Source organism: Balaenoptera ricei, chromosome 17, assembly GCF_028023285.1.
Source record: "Balaenoptera ricei isolate mBalRic1 chromosome 17, mBalRic1.hap2, whole genome shotgun sequence".
Taxonomy (NCBI): Eukaryota; Metazoa; Chordata; class Mammalia; order Artiodactyla; family Balaenopteridae; genus Balaenoptera; species Balaenoptera ricei.
Window position 1 is genome coordinate 25,602,530 of NC_082655.1, and position 22,649 is coordinate 25,625,178.

At 34.2% G+C, this 22,649-nt stretch overlaps 1 protein-coding gene and 1 pseudogene across 1 annotated transcript in view; both read left to right on the forward strand.

Moving 5' to 3' along the window:
- Positions 1-22,649, forward strand: part of CSMD3 (CUB and Sushi multiple domains 3) — a 1,171,706-nt gene that overhangs the window by 647,270 nt on the left and 501,787 nt on the right. The gene's annotated exons all lie outside the window — the stretch shown is intronic.
- Positions 21,754-22,446, forward strand: LOC132351985 (dnaJ homolog subfamily B member 9-like; annotated as a pseudogene).

Sequence of the window (22,649 nt, forward strand, 5' to 3'; positions counted from 1 at the left end):
TATGGATGTGTGGAATTCTCCAGTGTTCTGGTATGTCGGGTAGAGACACCTTTGTTGAGTTATGGCTATTTTACTGGTTGTAGATTGAAGGGAAGAGAGAATGTCTTATGCCACCATGACGCTGATGTCACTTCTCAGAAAACTCTTTTATTGACTCTGAAAAAGTCAAATGAGGATTCATTAAAAGACAGCCAAAACATAGGATTAAATGAAACTTCCTCTAAAATTGTAATTTCTAAGGTGCAACTCATCACACATATTATCAGCACATTATGTCTCATGAAGATTGCAAACATGAATGCATAATGAAGGCTCACAGATATATCTTTTCTAACATTTTTATAAGATTCATAAGATTTAAAATTTAGCACCATAAATTGATGATGAAAAATCTGAACATTGAAAAGTAATTGCCTTTTACCTCTCTGAAAAGTGACTAACATTAAAGTGTTTCCATAGAACAGAAAATGTCCTTTGTGGCCATAAGAGTGTCTGCAAGGGACAGTGGTAGGAGATGATGTCACAGAGATAGTTAGCAAAAGTGGAGGGAGCTGTGTTTAGATCACGTAGGTCTTCATAGGGTTTGAATTATACCCAGAATTGGGAAGTCATTGTAGGGTTTTGAGCAGAAGAGTAAACATGTATTTTATATTTTCTAAGGATCACTTTGGCTGATGTGTTAAAAAAAAAAGCACCTTAAGAAGACAAACAGGGAAATTAGTTAAGGGGCTATTGCAAGAGTACAGGTGAGAGATCATTGTGGATTTGAAAAAATTGGTAACTGTGAGAAGAGGTAAGACTGTGAGAAGAACAAGTTCAGGGACAAAAATAAAAAATTCTGTTTCACATATAATAAGTGATATTCAAGGAAGCCTGTGGAGTAGGTGGTTGGATATACAAATCAATAACTTAGAGTAGAAGTTGCCACAGATGATCTACTGTGTCAGATGCTACTGAGAAATCAAGGAAGGTGAAGACTGAAAATTGACTACTAATTTGACAGAATGAGTGACTTGACAAAGCATGATGGGGATAACTTTTTGAGTGCTTGGTAGAAGAGGAATTAGAGGCAATAAATAACAGACAACTCTGTAGAAGGATAATAGTTGGAGGGAAATGTGGGACAAAAGGAGGTTTTTGATTGTTTTGTTTTTACATGGGAGATATTCAGCTAATTCTCATGCTGATGTGGATAATCTTGTACAGTGCTACTCAAAATACTGGTCCATAAACTATGTCTGAGAAGTCCACCAAGAGATAATAAGTTTGTGCCAGAATGTAAATAAATGCACCACTTCTTTTATTAACAGAGCCTCACTATGGAGAAAAAAAAAAAAATGTCAGGTGAATTAAACAGTATGTTTAAGGACATAATTGTTTTATATTCTGGGAAAAGTCCTTATTTTGTAGTAGATTAGTAACAAACATTTTGTGGGTTTTAGTTTAGAAGCAAAGTGAGAGAGAGAAAATTGTTGAAACAATAAAGAGAAGAGACAGATATAGAGAATGGTAGCTGCATCCTGCTATTGCTAGCCCAAGGAACTGCACTGTTAGTTTTATCAAACTCTGCCCACACCCAGGTTCAATGTGCCATTTGTTGCCTGCTAGGATCCTAACTGATATATTTATCAAACCTTTATTAATGCCTTCTGGGCATCAAACTCTCCTGTCAGATAAATAGGTAGGTAGGTAGTTAGGTTAGTTAGTAGATAGATAGATAGATAAATAGATAGATAGATTAGATAGATAGATAGAGACAGATAGATATCGATAGATAGGTGTCATTGTAAATCATTTAAGTTTTGGTTGAAAAAAGGAAGAACAGAAACTACGTCAAATTTCTTTGCAAAACACTACCTTCTTACTCTTGGCTGTGCATTAAAATCACCTGGTGCACTTTAATAATATACCCCTTCTCAGGAGACAGAATCTGATTTTATTCACCTGAAGTGGATTCAGAGACTAGCATTCTTAAGTTTCCCTAGGGGATTCTAATGTACAGCCAGGCTTAGGAACTATTTTAATAAGGATTCAGAGATATAAAAGCCTTGCTGAGTGAACTCCAAGAAATAACAATATAGCAGAGGGAAAAGGCCGTGTAAATAAATAGCTTCATTCAGTGGACATTAAACAGAAAGGTCATTTATGAAAATAATTTAAATTGATATTATTGATAAAATTATGAGTCCATATTTAAGTAGATAATCATATGCAAATTACTTGGACATCTATACAACTGGTTATTTAAAATAACAGTAATCATAATAGCCATACTTACAATGCAATTAGTAGGTATGAAGCATGAATCTAGTGCTATACTTATATTAACTCTAATATAAACTCCGCACAATCCTAATGGTGTAGGTATTGTTACTAACCAGTTTTTACAGATGAGGAAACTGAGGCACAGAGAAGTTAAGTAACTTGTATATGGCCACATAACTATTTTATGTTGTTTCACACTGCCTTTATGCATTTCTGCTGCCAAAATTAACCACTCTCCCTTTGCAAGTTAGCCCAATGTCAAATCATTATAGTATCATTTCTAAGATGTTGTCTTTTGCTGTCTTTTGCTTAAGCAAACTTAATTTGCTTCCATACTGTCCTCTTCCATTCTTTGTTCATATATAGCTTCATAATCTCTGATTTTCTCCAAAATTCTTCCTGCACATTTTTTATCTTCTTACTTTATTTTTATTTCAGGAATCCCAAAGTTTTCTATAGCAGGCAAATTATCAAAGATTACTCTACCATTTATTCTACATTCCTGTGATACAGGCCCTAATTAATTGTCTATTATTCCTGACTTCCCTTAGTCTTTACAAAAGCCTTGAAAGCTAAGAAATTATTTACATTTTGGAGCTGTTTTAAGGTTCATTATCTTGCCCAAGGTCACAGATCTAATAAGTGGTTGAACTGGGATTTAAACCCCCCAGTTCTAATTCCAGAGTTCTTAATGACTGCAGTTTGCTGTGCCATTAGAAAGACTGATCTCTCAAGTTAGAACATAAGTTCTGTCTCTTTGGTGCTGCTTGTCCTTTTGCATTAAATTGTCCCATGGCCAGAACAAAGTGGCCAACTATCAAAGAAAATCAGCCTTTCTACCCCTGGGGCCATGAAGAACAGCAAAAATGCTTTCTCAGGGCTTTGCTTTTACCATTTACTGTCTACTGTATGAAGTAGTAAAGATGCTGATTTTTAAAAAGTGGCAGTATAGCCTTCATTAATAAATTTTCTCAGGTATGAGTTGCTGAGACATCTTTGTTTATAGCAGCAACCTATCGATATTTTATAAATATATATTTTTTTCATTATCAAAATATATAACTTACCAAGTTCAAATTCCTAGAAGATACAAAAACAAAGAAATGCATAGGAAAGCATAAAAAAGAAGTTGATTTCTGGTCCTGGATTTAGAGAGAGATCCTGGATTTACCTCAAGTGTTATGTTTCATCTGTCTTTATAACTTCTGACCAAATATGTATATATATATTGCAAGTGTACTCTTCTTCTGAAAAATTTAATTGCCATTCATTTTCCTAGTGTGGAGTAACATGGATTAGATTCAAGTCAAGTAGGTTAAATTTTTCTATGTTACATTGTTTAAAGTGTGTAAGTTTTTTTCTCACAAAGTAATTCTGTGTCCCTGACTCCTTCCTCCCTGGTGGAGGGTAGACAGAGATGAGAACTGCTCTCCAATACAATCACTGATCCTACAGAAATGTTTTCATCATAGAAAACTTAGTAAACGGAAGGCCAAAGGAAATGAGAGCAGGGTGGGGTGGGCTAGCTAATAGGCATAAAAGAAACAGAATACTTCAGAGAAGAGTTTGTGGTCCAGATCACTCAGCCTTAGAGGCAATAGAGAACTCTAGATGGACCACTAGTTTCCTTCAGAAATTATTAGCTAGTGGTACTAGTTCAAGCTTGTAACAGTTCCTGATTTTGTTTTTTTTAATTAATTAATTTATTTATTTATTTATTATTGGCTGTGTTGGGTCTTCGTTTCTGTGCGAGGGCTTTCTCTAGTTGCGCCGAGCGGGGGCCACTCTTCATCGCGGTTCGCGGGCCTCTCACTGTCGCGGCCTCTCTTGTTGCGGAGCACAGGCTCCAGGCGCGCAGGCTCAGTAGTTGTGGTTCACGGGCCTAGTTGCTCCGCGGCACGTGGGATCCTCCCAGACCAGGGCTCGAACCCGTGTCCCCTGCATTGGCAGGCAGATTCTCAACCACTGCGCCTCCAGGGAAGCCCCAGTTCCTGATTTTTAATGAGCATTTGAAAAATATATCCAGGAGGTCTGTCTGATTAGAAATAAAGGACAAAAAAAAAAAAAAAAAAGAAAGAAAGGACAATAGAGATCCAGACACAAAGAGGGGAGCTGGCATAAATTAACAAAGGTTTCCCAATGAGAAATTAAACTAGAAACTTGGGAACAGGGTGCATGGGGAAAAAAAAAAAGGCAGCAAGTAAGTACTTAGCCATGGTAAGTCCTTTGAAAATGCTGAGTGAAGAATGAATAAATAGTGAGGAGAGAGAATGGACATATGCACTATAAATTAGCTTGAGAAACTGCAGCCTGATGCTCATGTGGAAAGCCAGGGACTCTAATCACCTTCCACACACTGGATTGCATTGGCTCACTTCTCAATTGTCCAAGAAAAAATATGTCCTGACTCAGACTTGATTAAAAAATCAGTCTTATACATTCAACCACTTCATGATCGTATTCACCTTAGTGTCATCCTAAACCCCTCACTTTTTCTCAGTCCCCGCATCTACTGTTTCACTAATTCCTCCTGCTGCTGCTTGTTACCTATTTCTCAGATCCATCCCCTTGTTAGTATTCTTTCAGCCAGTGTCTCAGTACCTCACCATTTCACGCCTGGACATTTAAAACATCTTCCCATCTGGTTTACCTGTCCTATTCAAACCATCCCCTTCATTGCTCGGAGTAAATATCTGAAATATAAATCTTGCCCAGTTATTTTCCTTCATGACACCTTTACTGTCTAGCATTTATCTCTTGAGTAAAATCCAGTATCTTCATCAAGGTATTAAAGGTTCTCCATGATTAAACCTTATGACCATCTTTTCCTCACTTCCCCCATTACCTATCATTCACTATATTTTCGATCTCCTTTCCTTGTCCATCTTATATAGTTGTCCTGGAATGTCCTTCCCCCACATATTATTCAGAAACTTCTGCTCTCTCTTTTATCCAACCACAGCTACTCTGCTTCCCTGAGTCTGAACTATTCTGCACAAATTTGTTTGCTAACCTCTTTTGTAAAGGTACTGTAATTTTCAAACGTACTAATGCAAACAGCAAATATTTTAAATTGATTGTTTTGAACATATAAAATATTAAAAAATATGTTCAAGATTGTAACAGTACAGACTTCCCTACTAATTACTAAAAAGAATTAAGTTGGCTATATTCCACAAATTGTTTTCACCAGTCTTTTGCTATTCTTTTATTTACCATTGTTACATACTTTAACAATTTATGTTTTTAAGAAGAATCACCATTGTGCAACAGTATACAACAAAATATCATCTTCACCACATTTTAATACCTCAGATAATAATCATTTATATGTGTGAGTGTAAATATATATAGTATAGAATACCATAGTGTAGACTCAGATATAAAGGCAGAAGGGGCCAGGGCTAATGTGCTTATCTTATCATATTTTATCTGTTGAAAGAACAAATAAATATATAAAGACTAAATTATATTAAGTTACTTCTAATGATAAAACAAAAGGTTTCATAAATTTCTTAATTATAGCTACTTAACCATTACTTTATAGGAGAAATAACAAATGAAAAAGTTTTGAACACATAGTCTCCAAATTTATCATTAAGCATAAATATGATAAATTGAAAATTTAAACAAATATTTGAAATATACTTTTATTTAAGAGTAAGATTAAATTAGGCTAAACTACTTTTAATCAAAGTACAAGCTCAAGAATTTTTAGAAAAATGTAGCTTGTCTTGATCCAGAAACTTACTTTTTGGGATACTTTTCTTCTTTGCCTTGTTCTAATTTTGATATTTTTATTAAACCTTCAAAGAACTGTATATTGATTTTATATAAAATTATGAACAGCATATTTAAAATTTTTTGCTTATAAATGAAAATGTTCTCTTTACATTCATTCAACAAATCCTTTAAATCTCCCTTAGCAAGCAAATATAACAATGGAAGCCATGAATGTATTTCTGAAAGATGTTTTTCCCATTAAAATTCCCATTTCTTAGTTCATTTTAACAGCATAGAACTTGCTAAAATGTCACTTGTGTTACTTCTGTTGGAAGTGGTTCTTTTTTAAAACCATGTAGCAAAATAAGATATGTTGGACCACTAATTATTTCTGAAGATATAAAAAGTTTAAACCTTTAGTGAAATTCAGTATTTTCAGCTGCCTTTAAATGAGAAGGAAAAGGCTTAGTTGGAATTTTCTAAAATACAGGGCCACTAGCAAGAAAAAAAAGAAAACAACAACAATAAAAAAACACAAGAATTTCATGTGTGGGAAAATCAGAGAAGCATCTATACTTCATAATCCTGTCCAGAGCCCAGTGTATATTAATATAGCACGTTGAAAGTAATATAGTTCCCACATGAAACAGGATTATTCTCTATACCCAAAATTATATTTCTGTTCATTTGAAAGCAAAATTTGTTTGCACAAATTTCAATAAGTAATGTAAAAATTGAATTTAATAGAAAACATTTCCATTTTATTTTTTTATTTTTTATTTTTTTGGCCACACCACACAGCTTGTAGGATCTTAGTTCCCCGACAAGGGATAGAATCCGTGCTCCCTACAGTAGAAGCGCGGGGTTCTAACCACTGGACTGCCAGGGAATTTCCATTTTATTTTAAATCAAAATAATTAACATATAATAGATACAGTTTTTCTGGACTAAAAATAGAAATAAAGATCCTTATTTTCAGATACATTATTTTGGCATCTGGATTCAAAGAGTTATGATAGATGACACATTGTTATTTAGATAAAGTTGTCAGGCTATTAAATTTCAAATAATATTTGTGGTATTAATAAAATATATTGTGGGGACAAAGGAAGGAGAAAAATTTACTGTTGATTTTGTTAAATATATTTGATAGGATTTTTCCCTATAAAATATATCTCACCTCTTTCTTGAACTCCATATCAAATTGTTAATATTTTCATCAGGTTGTACCACAAATCTTTAAGCTCAACATGTCCAAAACAAAGTCTTTACATTTTACTAAAACCTTATTTTCATATTCTCCACCCCCCCCATGATGACTCATCTACCTTAGACACTTCAGAATCATCTTCTCAACCTCCCATCCATTCTTTTTCTCAATTACTTGTTTAAATGATCCCATCTCTTAGAAAGAGGGATATACCTTTATCTCATCTCAGCCATTTATTCTTTTTTTTTTTTTTTAACTTGACTCACTATAGTCTTCTAATTGGTCCCTATGTCCCTAGTATATGCCTTCTTCATTCCAAATTTATCTTGATAAAGCATAAATTTGATCATGTAATTTTCTGCTTCACTAACACAAACCAGCCAAAAGCCAACCAACCAGTTAACAAAAGCAAAAAACTTTGATAAATCTGTGTGGATTATATTATGAGAAATCAATTTAGGAAATTAATTTTAAATAATATATAGTAAAGTATAAACTTCTTGGAATGTCATATTGAAGCTTTTATAATTTGCCTACTAATTTTCAGTATGTTTACAAACAACATGGAAAACAACAAAGAATCTGGCAATTTAATTAAGTGAAAGTCAGATAAAGGGCTCTACTGAATACTTATTTTCTAACTACAAGCAGTTAAAGGTGTTGACACTTTACCTCTGTAGCCCTCAGCACATTTAGCGTAGTACCGTGGACAGAACAGCTGTTTGGTAATAGTATGTATTTGAATGAGAAGTAAAATAATTTGCCCAAAGAACTTAGCAAGAACCTCACTTAATAAAGTAGTTTTTAGTTCAGAAATGTGTGCATAATCAAAGACACAGAAATGCCATCTGGTGGTAACTTACACAAAGCAGCTGCATTAAATGACTTCTACTGCTAATAGGAGGTAAACCAGAAGTTTGGGGTTGACAATATAACTTTTCAAGCAAAAAATCATATTAAAGGTAAATAATTATAAATACACTATTGTTCACATAGTTCACCTTGCTAACTAAAACATTCACCTCCAGGATATTTGGCTGGAGTCAAGTAGAGTTTCACTGACAATACAATGGAAAAAATCTCATTAATTATAACTTCCAAGTGCGATACATACATATACACATGCATGGAATATGATGTATTAATACAGTAGCACTTGTATACAAATGAAACAAATATGAGGGCATGCTCAAAAATGTTTTACCAATACAAGTGTATAATCAAAAATATTTCTATATTGTGGTTGTAAACGTGTGAACTAAACACAGAAGAAGAAGAAAAAAAAACTTTTTGTAAGTATTTTTAACAACTTCCTAAATAGCTTTGATGCAAAGTTACAGGAGCCAGAATTCTGTAAAATACCAATGTCTTACTTTATACTTGGCTATGAGTAAAATAAGGTAAGATTCATAATGAAAAATATTTCTGGATCTTACCTCTAGTATAGATTTCAGTAGTTTATTTGAAGCCAAAGTGTTCAATTCCCAAGTCAGACAGTAAAAGAAAAGGGTGAAAAGATTAAATTAGCTATGTATTTTTTACATATATTCTACATATATTTATAAACATATATGTTTATATGTTTTACAACATATTTATTTATAATATCAAAATTAATAATTGCAGTCTACTTCAACTAGAATCAGTTTATTTAGGAATTCCATTGGCGATCTCCTTTTTTGTAGGTGATTGAGGTATTTCTATTCAGCAGCACATTTAATGAGAAATAAATGAAACTATGGCATGGTCCTTCCAGCAAGTACATCTTGAGTTGGCTCCATGTTAGTAAATAAATCAGAAGAGTCAACGAGGTCATTTGAAGATGTCCCATGGTAATTGAAACAGAGATTGTGTCTACTTCTTTAAAAAAAGACATGGGTGACTTCTTTAAAAAAAGACATGGGTGACTTCTTAATCAGCCCTCCACTTTTTTCTTATGGAAATTCCTGTACTAGAAAAGGGCACGACTCTGGGGAGAAATTTGTTTGAATAATCACATCTTCACAAAGGAGAAGATTGTTCAGTACTGAGGTTTTAAAAAAGGAGAGATTTTTTCCAATAACAGATACTGTTAGCAATGCCTCATAAGACTTTTAAATCAAACACGTTAAAATTAGGACTCTCAGGGGTCCACTGAGCCATTCCCCTAAAAGAGCAGCACTGGTCTGACTCTTCCTGCTGAAGTTGGAGATTAATACTGGAGATTTGGGAGGAAATATGGCTACAGAAATGTAAAAACACTTTAAGTTACAAATTATTTTAAAAACTCATTGAAGTTCAAGAAAAAATGTAACAATAAATTATTTTCTTAATTTATACAATACTCGTTTGGCCCCAAAACAATGCAATATTCACTGTTAGTTTAATAGGCTTCAATTTCCATTAGCAGTATTTAAATTCCTTTATATTAATGAATGATCTGCATTTACACATAATAGCTTTTAATAAAAGTTATAGACTAAACCTTTTAGTTATCAATAATCTAACATTTAGGTGTAGTGCTAAGGATAAAAAAGAAAATAAAAACTGACATTTCATTTTGTCCCAACAAATAACTGAAATTAAGTATCTACCTGAGATCATCTTAGTCTATTCTAACAGGAGAGGGAGCAATTCTACCCCCAACCTCTGACTGCTCTTGAAGACCAAAAGGCAGACTTATGCTTTCATCTACTTCTGCTAGAAAAGAAAGTTTTACTCCTGGAAGTTTTCATGTAGAATCTGCGTGTTACATTGGTTATTTGTGGCCATGTCATATTCTCAAATTATTTTTAACAAAACTGATGATAGAATAGTGTCATATGCCAGGGATGGGAGGTATTTGTGGGATAGCAGTGAGTGCAGTGGTTAAGAGTTTAATATTGGAATCAGATGGCATGGTTTGGATTTGAATCCCAATACTTATTTGCAGTGTGACCTTCATAAGTTACTTACCTTGCCTACATTTCGTTATCTGTAATATATGGTTAATAATAGTATCTCATAGTGCCATTGAAAGGAACACATTTAAAGTACTTAGAAAAGTGCCTGGCACATACAACACTAAATAAATAATAGCTATTATTCTCAGAATAATAATTATTACTATAAGATATAATTTTGCTCAAAAACAGAATTTCTTTCAGTCAAAATTTTGTTCCGACTAAGAAAATTACAGTGAATAGCATAAATGTTATTAAGAGCAAATAACACATTTTACAATAATAGTTTGAAAATAAAATCAACTTAATGGTGTTCAAATTGAATAACATAAGGAACCCTGTATATTAATCAAATACAGAATGGATATACTATCACAGTAATTGTTATTCAGTAGTTACTCTTTAAACATTGCTAACAAAGATCTTATCATCTAGTAGGAACCAAATAGAATTCATAATATTAGTTGTACATGATTCAATACAATGTAAATTTTATGAATTTGTCATTAGGGCTTTCTTTATCATTCTGAAGTTGAGTTCTGATCCTAGTAGAGAATTTTTATGTAATATCATAACTAATTTTAATGAAGCTATCACTAACCTTTCAGTAGTGCAGACAGCGTCATCTAGGATAGGTCATCAAAGACAAGTGATATTTGTACCATTTAATACAATGGGCAAAGCCTCTTTTATCTCACAGCTGTTTACTTCATTGATTCTGCCCTCCTTCCTGAAAATCAGAACCAATAGGGATTTTGATTAATTCCTTCAGTCCGTATATTTAGGCCTTTATCTCTAACTTGTCTTAAACAAATATTTCCACAAGATAGCTAGCTAGCTAGCTAGCTAGATAGACAGACAGACAGGTAGACAGACTACAAGAATCATGGGTACTTGAAGTAACAAGTCATTCTCGTTCTTTAATAATTCAAGTAAAACATCTTTTCTTTAATGGGAAAAACAATAAGCAAAAAAACTCATTGAGACACTCTAATAAAAAACCTGTACACCAGTATGGTACATTATTATTCATTGTTTCAATGTACTAAAATTTGCTACAATTTAAAAGTTGAAATAAATAAGTTGGGTGGGGGTCAAAATATAAGATGCTTCCAAAATGTAAAATCAAAAATAGAATTAAAAACTTCAAGGCACCCTTTCCACAATTCAAAAAAAAAAAATGAATTTTGCATTCCACTGTAGCATATGCGCAACTCAGAACATGATGTCGAGGCAATTATGTTATTAACTGATTGTTTTCTAAGAAAAGCAGATGGTAAAATAAATTATGTTCTTGGGAATTTTTCTTAGACTTCCTATTTCTAGAGAGCATTCTTCCATGAAGAATTAAAACAGTTAGTGAAAGGGCTCCCATATTAAGTCGCTAATGGAGAAATGTTTCCCTGTCCACATTACCAGTGAAATTTTGCCATTCTGGATTTACTCTTTTGGGTAAAAATCCAGTCTTTGAAATAGGAACACCTAAGGATAGTTTTAAGTTATCATTGGTTTTATTTGGGTACCAGAGAAGACAAAGGTCTGCAGCTGGTCCAGACACCTGTTGGGAGTCAGATCTTATAAGTTTAATGAGCTGCTCTAAAATATGCATTGAGTATAGACTTAGAACAAGTAACCAATATGTTATACAGGTATCCCCCACCGTTCTTTTTATTTTATTTTATTGATTTATTTTTTATACAGTGGGTTCTTATTAGTTATCTATTTTATACGTATTAGTGTATATATGTCAATCCCAATCTCCCAATTCATCCCACCACCACCGCCACCCCAACTTTTCAAACGTTTGCTTCATTTTCATGAAAGATCTACATTAGTACCTGTTTTCACTAACCAAAAGCAACCTGAAGAGGATTTTTCACTTTTACGAAAAGAAGTGAAAGGTGAAAATGGCGTTCAGCATTGTTTTGTAGTTAGCTGTTGTAGAGGCAGTGTGCACCCTGGGCAGTGAGAGTGACACCACCAAGCTCCTTTCCTGGGAACTACACTCAGCATCTCAGCGTCAAGCTGCCACAGCTTTGAACTATGTCTGTTGCATCTATGCTTTATCTCAATTTATTTTGTGCATGTATTAGTAAGACGTGTCCTAAGGTAATTGCTTCTTCGCTTTACTCTTTATGGCTTACAAAAGGTTTCATAGGAATGCTTTGTTTTTGGATAGTGGGGGAAACCTGTACCCCTCTTTTCACATAGCCAGAACACAGTCTTGGACACTGAGGGTTGAAAGTGAAGTGGTACCCCTCACTATTACACCTAAGAAATCACTCACAAAATATGTGTTTCTAATCTCCACAGCTCTGAGCTCTGCTAGTTGAGGTCTTACTTCCTAAGAGGACAAAGGAAGTCCACTAGGGGATGCAACAATTCCGTTTTTCTTGTAACGGAGTTTGTCCCCTGACTGTATTGAGCTTCTTAAACCACTCCATCAACAGGCAAATAAAGGATTTACTGTATTGACTGTGGTGATTGATCCTGATTATAAATGGGAGATAGAGTTGCTGGTGTACATTGGGATCAAGAAGGAGTATGTATGGAAGCCAGTAGATTTTGTAGTCTGCCAATGAATACTTTGCACAGAAATAAATTAATGAAAAATTACAGCAGATATCAACAGGTTCATAAATGGCTCAGACACTTCAAGAATAAAGATTTGGGTCATATCATCATGACCAGCTGAAGTGGTGGCTGAGGGCAAAATATGAAACACATGGTGAAGAAAGAAATATAGACACCAAAAATGGCTTTGTGAACAATTGCAGGAAAAAAAAAAAAAAAGAATGGGATAACTATCAGTATTTTCTCCCTTGCTTTGTTATGGACATATTTGCATATGTATAGACCAATTTTTGTTCTTTCTTCTTCTATTTCTCTGCAATTTAATATAGGGCATGTTGGTGGTGGTTAGCCTTGTCATATAGGCTTTAAGATGTCAAGAGGCTTTGTGACTGAGCTAGGTGATGGGAACTAACAGTAACTGCTGGGAAAGTGCATCTTTCCCTTGGAGGAGAAAGTAAACATGTCTTCATCTATACAAAGGCAGGCTCCCCTGTTCAGTGTTGATTTCTCCAATGGGAGGCACTCACAAGAGACTTTATGGCAAAAAAGAAACAAAAGGTGCTGTCCCTCAACAGGCAGATGGGTTCAGGGGCTTCATCAAATGGCAGATGTATAGTTTTACCAGAGGTTTCACGGCCTTCTCCCTGAAAATTGCCTACTTTGCGGTTACACACAGCTGAGATCGTCAGCAGCAATTCCCAGTGATTCTTGCACTTTCTGATTTACTGAATGCTGGAAGCCACTTCCCTGTCCTGACTGTCACTCTCCAGGCTCTTCTCCAGCTTTGTAAACTTTCGATTTCCTGTGTTAATCCTTCTTGTCTAAGTAACAGAGAAGTTTCTCTTTTCCCATTAGAACTCTCTGATACAGTAATGCTATATTTTCTCCTAACAAACACTTGAAATTACTGCTCTGAGGAAAATGAAAGCTTCTCTTCTCAACATAATTCATGTCGCTAAAATCTCAGCTTCTCCCCATCTTTTGGATAAAACTGTAGGTTTGTGTATTTTGAAAGGAGATCTAAAATGACTTTTATCTCCACTAATATAATATCTCTCACTGTGATAGAGGAAGGCTAGAGTTGATTACATCCTGACTTAGACCTCCGTTCAGCATTTTCTTCTTTTTGAATCAGGTCCCTCCACCACTTTGTACTGTGTCTATCCCGAGTGAACAAAGAATCCGCAGTGCTCATATAATCTGTCAAATACCAGTATGTATACTTACCATCATTCTCGCCTACTTTCCAACAGCTTTCTATCAAGTGTGCTGTACTTTCTGCATGTGCACCTTGTATTATTCATCAAACTTTTCTCCTATTCGCCCTTTCTCCAACCACACAGGCCCATTCTTCCCAAAACTACTTTAATATTTCAAGATAAGTTTTGGCAATTTATGTTCACTTTTTTTTCCTTCATAAGGACCACAGACAAAGGCAATTTAGTCAATTAAAAATTAGATGATTTGTAAGCACAAAGAAAGTTGGGATAGTGAGTGGAACGCTTAAGTCTCAGTGTCTTTAAAACTCCTTATGTATTGGGGGTGAACAAACTCTTTGCTGGTATTACATAAGTTGACAAGGTTTAAAGCGTGTATAGGCATTTCGTACGATAACTCCTAACAGCAGTTTATTAGCTCTGCTCCCATTCTATATAGATCTCCTCTAATACTTTCTTCATGTTCTTTCCGCTAACAGGTCATTTATAAAATCATTTAAAACATGTTAGACGTTCAGGAAGAATTCCTGGTGCGTAGAGGCTCTTGAGCTGTTTCTGCATATCACTTTTTTCACATGTTTATAATGAGGCCTTTTTTTCCCAATTTAATTCAACTTTATTTAACAGCATTGCCTAAGTATCAACCATGGCCCTGGAATACAATTATGTTCATCCTTTCCAGAAATAGTAAAAGAGATACATTTTTCCTATAAATGTATTACTTTAAATTTTACTTAGTCTTTCTTTGTAAAACTGAATTATTTTAATTATAAAAGCAATACATGCTTTTATATTAAAAAATAAAGATATTTTAAAAATAAAATTAAACAGAAGAAAATATTGGATTGGCCAAAAAGTTCGTTCAGGTTTTTCTGTAACATGGGAAAAAACCTGAACAAACTTTTTGGCCCACCCAATACCTGTGGCTCCCATTCATCTCCAAACCTTTGCCCCAAAGTAACAGGTTTTTCATTTAATATTTTTATTTTTAATAGCACTTACCACCATAGCTTTATACCTAAACCTACATCTCTACTTGTTGATTTATCAGAGTTGTGTAGTATCTTTTGACACCAGCAATGAAAACTATGGAATTAATGTGCTTTACTTCTCATCTATCTTAGCCACTCCATTTTCCAACTGAAATAAGTGTATATAGACATTTTTAGTTTTTTAAATTACATTTGGTACTTAAAAACTTATTTTAAAACATTTTTATCAAGGAAAAAATCAAGGAATAAGTACACATGGTAGCAAGAACTGAAGAGCTTATGATAAAAAGAGTACTAATCTCTCCTTCTTACCCCACAGGGAACATTTTAAAGCTATTTTTATTTTCAGTTTTCTGGGTGCTGTTACCTCAACAATTCTAGATAAATAAATGTATACCTCTATTATTTTATATATTTTTAGATAATATATATATTGACTCTCTGGGGAAAAAAAAATAGAATATCACTCACTTACCCTACCCTCTTTCTTTTCTTTGTCTCCTCCTAATGGGAACAAAAAAAAAAAAAAGAGAGAGAGAGAGAGAGAGAGAACAATGCCCTGAAAGTCAATGAAGAAAGTATATCAAAGAGAAGCATGTGTAACCAGTAGGGTTATATTGCATGATAGGTGATGAGAGAAGGACTAAGAATTTATCATTGAATTTTATAAGATGAAAGACATTGGTGTTTATTACAACAGCAGTTTTTATGGAGTTGTTGGGGAAGAGGTTGATTAGAGTGGTTTTAAGAGAGAGCGAGAGGTGAGGAGTTGGAGACATGGATTATTGACTGTTCATTTCAGAAGACTGACTGCAAAAAAGACTAGAGAAATGGAGTAGTAGTTGGTGGGGGAAACAAACAAGAGAAGTATTATTTTAAAGTTCAGAGAAACACTAGCATTTTTGAACCCTGATGGGTATGAACTAGAGAGTGAAAAAAATTATGATGTAGTAGATAGAAAAGAGAATAACTGGAATGATGTTCTTGATTAGGAGAAAACATAGATGATCTAGTGCTCAAGAGGATAGGAGATGGTAGGTGGGTAAATAGAATGCTGAGAGTCTGTAAAATTTTCTTTTTGATTGATTTGGATTTCTCAGTGAAGTAGGAAATAAGGTTACCAACTTGTGACTTTGTAAGGCCAGTAACAGAAGATGTAAAATAATTATCCAGGAGAATATAGACCCACATCATTACTGCCCATAGGTTACAAATGATTGTGATTTGAAGCAAGATTTCCTTTTGACTGGAAAAAAGAAAAGAAAAGAAACCACTTAGTTTGGAGGAATATAATATTTTGAATAGATATTTTATAATTAAAAAATAAAAGCCAAAGAACATTTGCAAATAGAAAAGCAAATTAAAATTACATGTGAATATCTTAACACCTCATACACAGATTAAGATACTTAATTGATGGGCTTATATTTCAAGTCAGTAATTTTTATCCAGAGTACTAGAGTTTTTAAATAAGAATGGAGAGACAGATTACAGGCATAATTTTGTGTATGCTTTCAGAAGGATAGAACATTTTTAGTAACATCAGAATAATCTTTTCTTTTTAAACAATAAGAACTACTACTTTTACTGGTCTTCTGTGAATAGAACTTTTTTTTTTTAAACTTGCTTTTGCAGTAGAAAAAATCAAGTTGCTTAACACAATAGTATGTAAACCCTGTCGTTGGCTCTCTTACCTCATCTCATACTACGCTACCCTTGGATCATTCTATTTCAGCCACAGTGGCCTTTTTGTTGTTACATGAATATGCCAAGCACCTACACACCTTAAGGATTTATACTTACTCAACCTGCATATATGCTTATATTTCATGTACTCTCACTGTTAAAAATTTTACTGTCATAAACAAAGCACCTATGCTCTCTCATTTCCTGCATTGTTTTACTTCACAGGACTTATTACCATCAAGAAATTATGTGTTTCACTTATTTGTGTATAAACTTTCTCCACCCATGTGAATATATAAAGCGGGGATTTTAATCTTTTTGATTTGTTATTCCCAGCACCAAGAATCATGTCTTTATGATAGTCAATAAAATTATAGAATTGAAAAAAAAATCAAAAAATTAGGTACTCAAAAGGTAATTATTTTTCTTTTTATTATGATTTCTGGCAAACTTAACAACTACACATTCCCTTTTTAACATCATATAAGGCTGCCTTGTGCCATGACTGGATTTCGTTTTGTTTTTGTAACATAGACCATCCTCTGTGTACCTCCTCGTGTGCTTGCAGAAAGCACGTTTTTAGTATCCTCTTTATGAATTGTACTGTCAGGAGGTTTTTTTTTTCATTCAACATACTTGTAAATTGTTATGAATAATTATCGCTGGGTATTTTCATTCCTTTCTGTTTTTGATGCACAGTAACTTATTAGTTAACCCTCTGCCCTGGGTATATTCTAATCTTTGTGTAACATTCTATAGTACTACTCTGTGACTATCAGAGAAAGGTTTTAGTCTTCTTTTGATAGAAATAAAATTCTTGGCAAGGACTGAGTTTTTAATAGAGCTGCAAATAGACCATCCATTCTCATGTTTGAATCAAAGACAACATGAAACTTCATATACAAAGCCACTCAATACCCACTCCCCACCTCCGCAGTTTTAGCTACTGAGGCATATTGCTGTCCCACCACCACGTAGGCTACAGTGCTACACAATAATATTTATTTATTGAATAAAATTAATACTAGTGTGTTTCTTTAGTCCCCCAAACTAATTCTAACTTCTAAAGAGTCTTTTGTTGTTATTGTTATTTTTACTATTTCTTCCAAAAATCTTTAGGACCTTTATCCAAGGGAAAAGAACTGGAGGAGAGTGAGGGCCACCAGTTTCTAGTACAGATTTTGGATTGAGGTTAATTTTTTTTTAATCTCTTTTTTTATTTGTAATAAATTTCTGCAGAATCAACCTCAAAGAGGATTGTATATTATACCCTCCTCTGTAACCAACATGATATTTGTATTGCTCTTTAGTTTAGATGGCATGGTAATATAACTAATATTTATTCATCTTACAAAAATTGATAGTGGAAACAGATATGCCCTTCAATTCACAATTTCCAACATATATTTAATTCTGTTCTGGTTGCTTTATTGTAGCATATTTACGTTATTTTTATCTGCAAATTAGAAGAAAAAGGCAATTTTGCTTAAACTATAAATAATAAAACAATTCATTTTAAACATTTTGCTAACAACTGTGTGATAAATAAAAATCATGACTTATCAAAAGCCCATCCAGAATGTACTGTTTGGTTTCCGTATGAAGCCCCATACATTTTAACAAAATATTTTACACTATTCAGTTAATTTATTGTTTTCTTAATGATTAACTTTAAAATTCTAACTTTTTTCAAAGCAAACTTCCAGCTATTTCAAAGGAATTTTTTCCATTTCTTTTTAGTAAAAAGAGTGTAAAGTTGTAGTCTACCTCAGTTCTGCCATTAATCCAGATGTCATCCATTAGAAATTATGTTCAACAGGGGCTGGGAATTTGTCTCATAACATATAAGAGTGTCTAACTTACTTATAATAGGTAATCAATAAATACTCATTGAATGAATAATTTCCTGGCAAACTCAATAGTCTGGATCTTAATTTCCTTTTCTTTAAAAAGGGGGAGTTGAATGAGGATATCCAGGATTAACATTCAAGATTTTATCTGATAAAATTATAAAACTAGTCTAAGAATTTGTTCTTGGACCTGACAACTGAGAAATAAATTTTTAGAATTCTGCTTGTGTATTTAATAGAGAGAAGATAATTAAATTAATTTAATACCAGTGAAAGTGAACTTATCTCTGCAGTTAGCTACTATTCAGCTTTTCAGTTGGAAGTTAGATACATGCTTGTAAAATAGTTGTATACATTTAATAAACCATAAATTAAAACATTATCTGACTACATATGCTACAGATTTTTTTTTCTTTTTATTTTATGTATTGTCCTAAAATATAATTTCATCCAGGAAAATAGGATTTTTCCAGGAGAAAAATCCAGAAGCCTGAAATTTCTGTCACTCTTCATTCTTCATCATTATGATCTAATGATGTTGTATTTGATAAGCATATCAGTTCTGATGTGTATTTGTCTCTCCTGAATTGTATAAAGCACATTTCAGTTACCCAGGCTAGAGATTTTATTCTTTAAACTGGTCACCGTGCCTCTGGCCACACTTAGAATTTAGATTGCAAAGGAATATTCAATCTTTCTTCTAATAGCACTCAGCCTATTGAATATTTAATTATTTTCCTTAAAATGGTAAACAGTTGGAAATACTTTCCTCCTAAAGGGACAGCATTCTTTTTCTATTCTCTTATGAAGCTAATATATTTTATTTTAATTGCAATACTTACCATTAACAAAGAAGATTGAACATGTTTTGTCATTTAATTCCTATTTATTTATAAAATATTACTACAAAGAACAGAAAATTGAGTTACTGTATGTAACACATTAAAAGGGGCAGTGTAGCCAAGGACAGTAGTATTGCTTGAAAGCATGGGCTACGTAGTCAAGCCACACATCCGAATTCTTTTTTTTTTTTAATAGATATTTATTGGAGTATAATTGCTTCACAATACTGTGTTAGTTTCTGTTGTACAACAAAGTGAATCAGCCATATGCATACATATGTCCTCATATCCCCTCCCTCTTGAGCCTTCCTCCCACCCTCCCTATCCCACCCCTCCAGGTTGTCACAAAGCAGCGAGCTGATCTCCCTTTGCTATGCTGTTGCTTCCCACTAACTAACTATTTTACATTTGGTAGTGTATATAGGTCGCTGCTACTCTCACTTCGCCCCAGCTTCCCCCTCCCCACCCCGTGTCCTCAAGTACATTCTCTATGTCTACGTCTTTATTCCTGCCCTGCCACTAGGTTCATCAGTACCATTTTTTTTTTCAGATTCCTTATATATGCGTTAGCATACGGTATTTGTTTTTCTCTTTCTGACTTACTTCACTCTGTATGACAGACTCTAGGTCCATCCACCTCACTACAGATAACTCAATTTCATTTCTTTTTATGGCTGAGTAATATTCCATTGTATATAGCACATCCTAATTCTTGATTCAACTCTACTAGCTGTGTGATCTTGGAAAAGATCAACATAAACCTCAATTTTTTTCACCTTTAAGACTGGGTAACATATAAGATTTATTTCATAGGTAATGAGGTAATACATATAAAACACATAGTGTAATTCTTGAGAAAAAATAAGCATTATCTTATTATTGTATATTATTGACTGATATGTATATGATCAAAAATGTGACTGTTGTCAAAGAGCATTGCTTTTAGTTGCATTATGGAAAAAATGTTTAAAAAGCTGTGCGAAATGCACTTGTGGATTTATTCATTTATCTTAGACTTCACTGCTAAATTGAGAATGGAAGCTGAATTGCTAAAACAAGAAGTTTAAAAGGTAAGAGAACAAATGATTAAATTTTTAGGCAACTGACTTAGGAAAAGAAAATAAAAAAGTATACATGCATACAAATTATAGACCCTTGAAAATAAAATATTGAAATTAGGCCAACTAATAACCCTGCAATGGCCTCTAAGTGTTAACGTGAAAGGAAGAGTCACAGTCTCTCATTTTAAATCAAAAGATAGAAATGATTACGCTTACTGAGAAGGCATATAGAAGGCTGAGACAGGCCGAAAGCTAGGCCTCTTGTACCAGTTAGCCAAGTTGTGAATGCAAAGGAAAGGTTCTAGAAGATAGTTAAAAGTGTTACTCCAGTGAATACCCAAATGATAAGGAAAGTGAAACAGCCTTACTGCTGGTAATGGAGCAGGTTTTAGTGCTCTAGAGACAAGTTCAAACCAGTCACAACATTCTCTTAAGCCAAAGCCTAATCCAGAACAGGGCCCTAACTTTCTTCAAGTCTGTGAAGGCTGACAGAGGTAGAGAAGCTGCAGAAGAAAAGTTTGAAGTTAGCAGAGGCTGTTCATGAGGTTTACGGAAAGAAGCCATCTCCGTAACATAAAAGTGCAAGGTGAAGCAGCAAGTGCTGATGCAGAAGCTGCAGCAGGTTATTTAGAAGATCTATCTAAGATAATCGGTGAAGGTGGCTACACTAAATAACAGATTTTCAGTACAGACAAAACAGCCTTATATTGGAAGAAGATGCTGTCTAGGACATTCATAGCTAGAGTGGAGAAGTCAACACCTGGCTTCAAAGCTTCAAAGGACAGGCTGACTCTCTTGTTAGGGGTAAATGCAGCTGGTGACTTAAAGCCAGTGCTGATTTACCATTCTGAAAATCCCAGGGCTCTTAAGAATTATGCTAAATCTACTCAGTGTGTGCTCTATAAATGGAACGACAGAGCCTAAAAATAGCACATCTGCTTACAACATGGTTTGCTGAATATTTTCATCCCACTGTTGAGACCTACTGCTCAGGAAAAAAAAAAAAAAAAAAAAAAGTTCCTTTAAAAATACTACTGTTCATCGGCAATGGACCTGGTCACCCAAGAGCTCTGATGGAGGTGTACAACAAGATGAATGTAGTTTTCATGTCTGCTAACACAACATCCATTCTGCAGCCCATGGATCAAGGAGTAATTTTGACTTTCAAGTCTTATTATTTAAGAAATACATTTGAAAAGGCTATAGCTGCCATAGATAGTGATTCATCTGATGGATCTGGGGAAAGTAAATTGAAAACCTTCTGGAAAGGATGCATCATTCTAGATGCCATTAAAAACATTTGTGGGTTTCAGCACTGCCCTTTTAGGGGTTGGGGCCGGAAGTGACGCCAGGCTGAGCAGCAACAACAGTTTTTCACGTGCGCGTACGGTACCAGGGTCAGGATATTAGAAATGAATACTCCCCAGTCAGTTTTCATCTTTGAACCTGCATTTTAATGGTAACCGAATTAATTTTGGCCTCAGAAAGTTACTATGGTATATTAGGTGTGCCAAAGTCAGCATCAGTGTGCCAAAGTCAGCATCAGAGTACCAAATCAAGAAGGCCTTTCACAAGTTGGCCATGAAGTGCCATCCTGATAAAAATAAGAGACCTGATGCTGAAGCAAAATTCAGAGAGATTGAAGAAGCATATGAAATACTCTCAGATGCTAATATTAAAGAATTACTAGAATATGATACACTTGGACATAGTGCTTTTACTAATGGTAAAGGACAAAGAGCTAGTGGAAGTCCTTTTGAGCAGTCATTTAACTTCAGTTTTGATGACTTATTTAAAGACTTTTTTTTTGGTCAAAACCAAAACACTCGGTCCAAGAAGCGTTTTGCAGATCACTTCCAGACACGCCAGGATGGTTCCAGTAGACTAAGGCACCATTTCTAGGAGTTTTCTTTTGGAGGTGGGTTGTTTGATGACATGCTTGAAGATATGGGAAAATGTTTTCTTTTAGTGGTTTTGACACCACCACGAATCAACATACAGTACAGACTGAAAATAGATTCCATGGATCTAGCAAGCACTGTAGGACTGCCACTCAATGAAGAGGAAATATGGTTACTACATACACTGACTGTTCAGGACAGTAGTTCGTCCTTTTTCTGTTCTCATTAAACCCAACTAGTTGACTCTTCTTCAATATCTTTGATGCAGAACCAATTTTTTGTGAACTATTTTGACAAGTGCATGATTTCACTTAACTTGACATAGCTATTAAATATATTTAAATTGCTTTTGACAAATTCAGCAATATTCAGTTAGTAGAGAAATAGCTAATTATTAATTTCCCTGA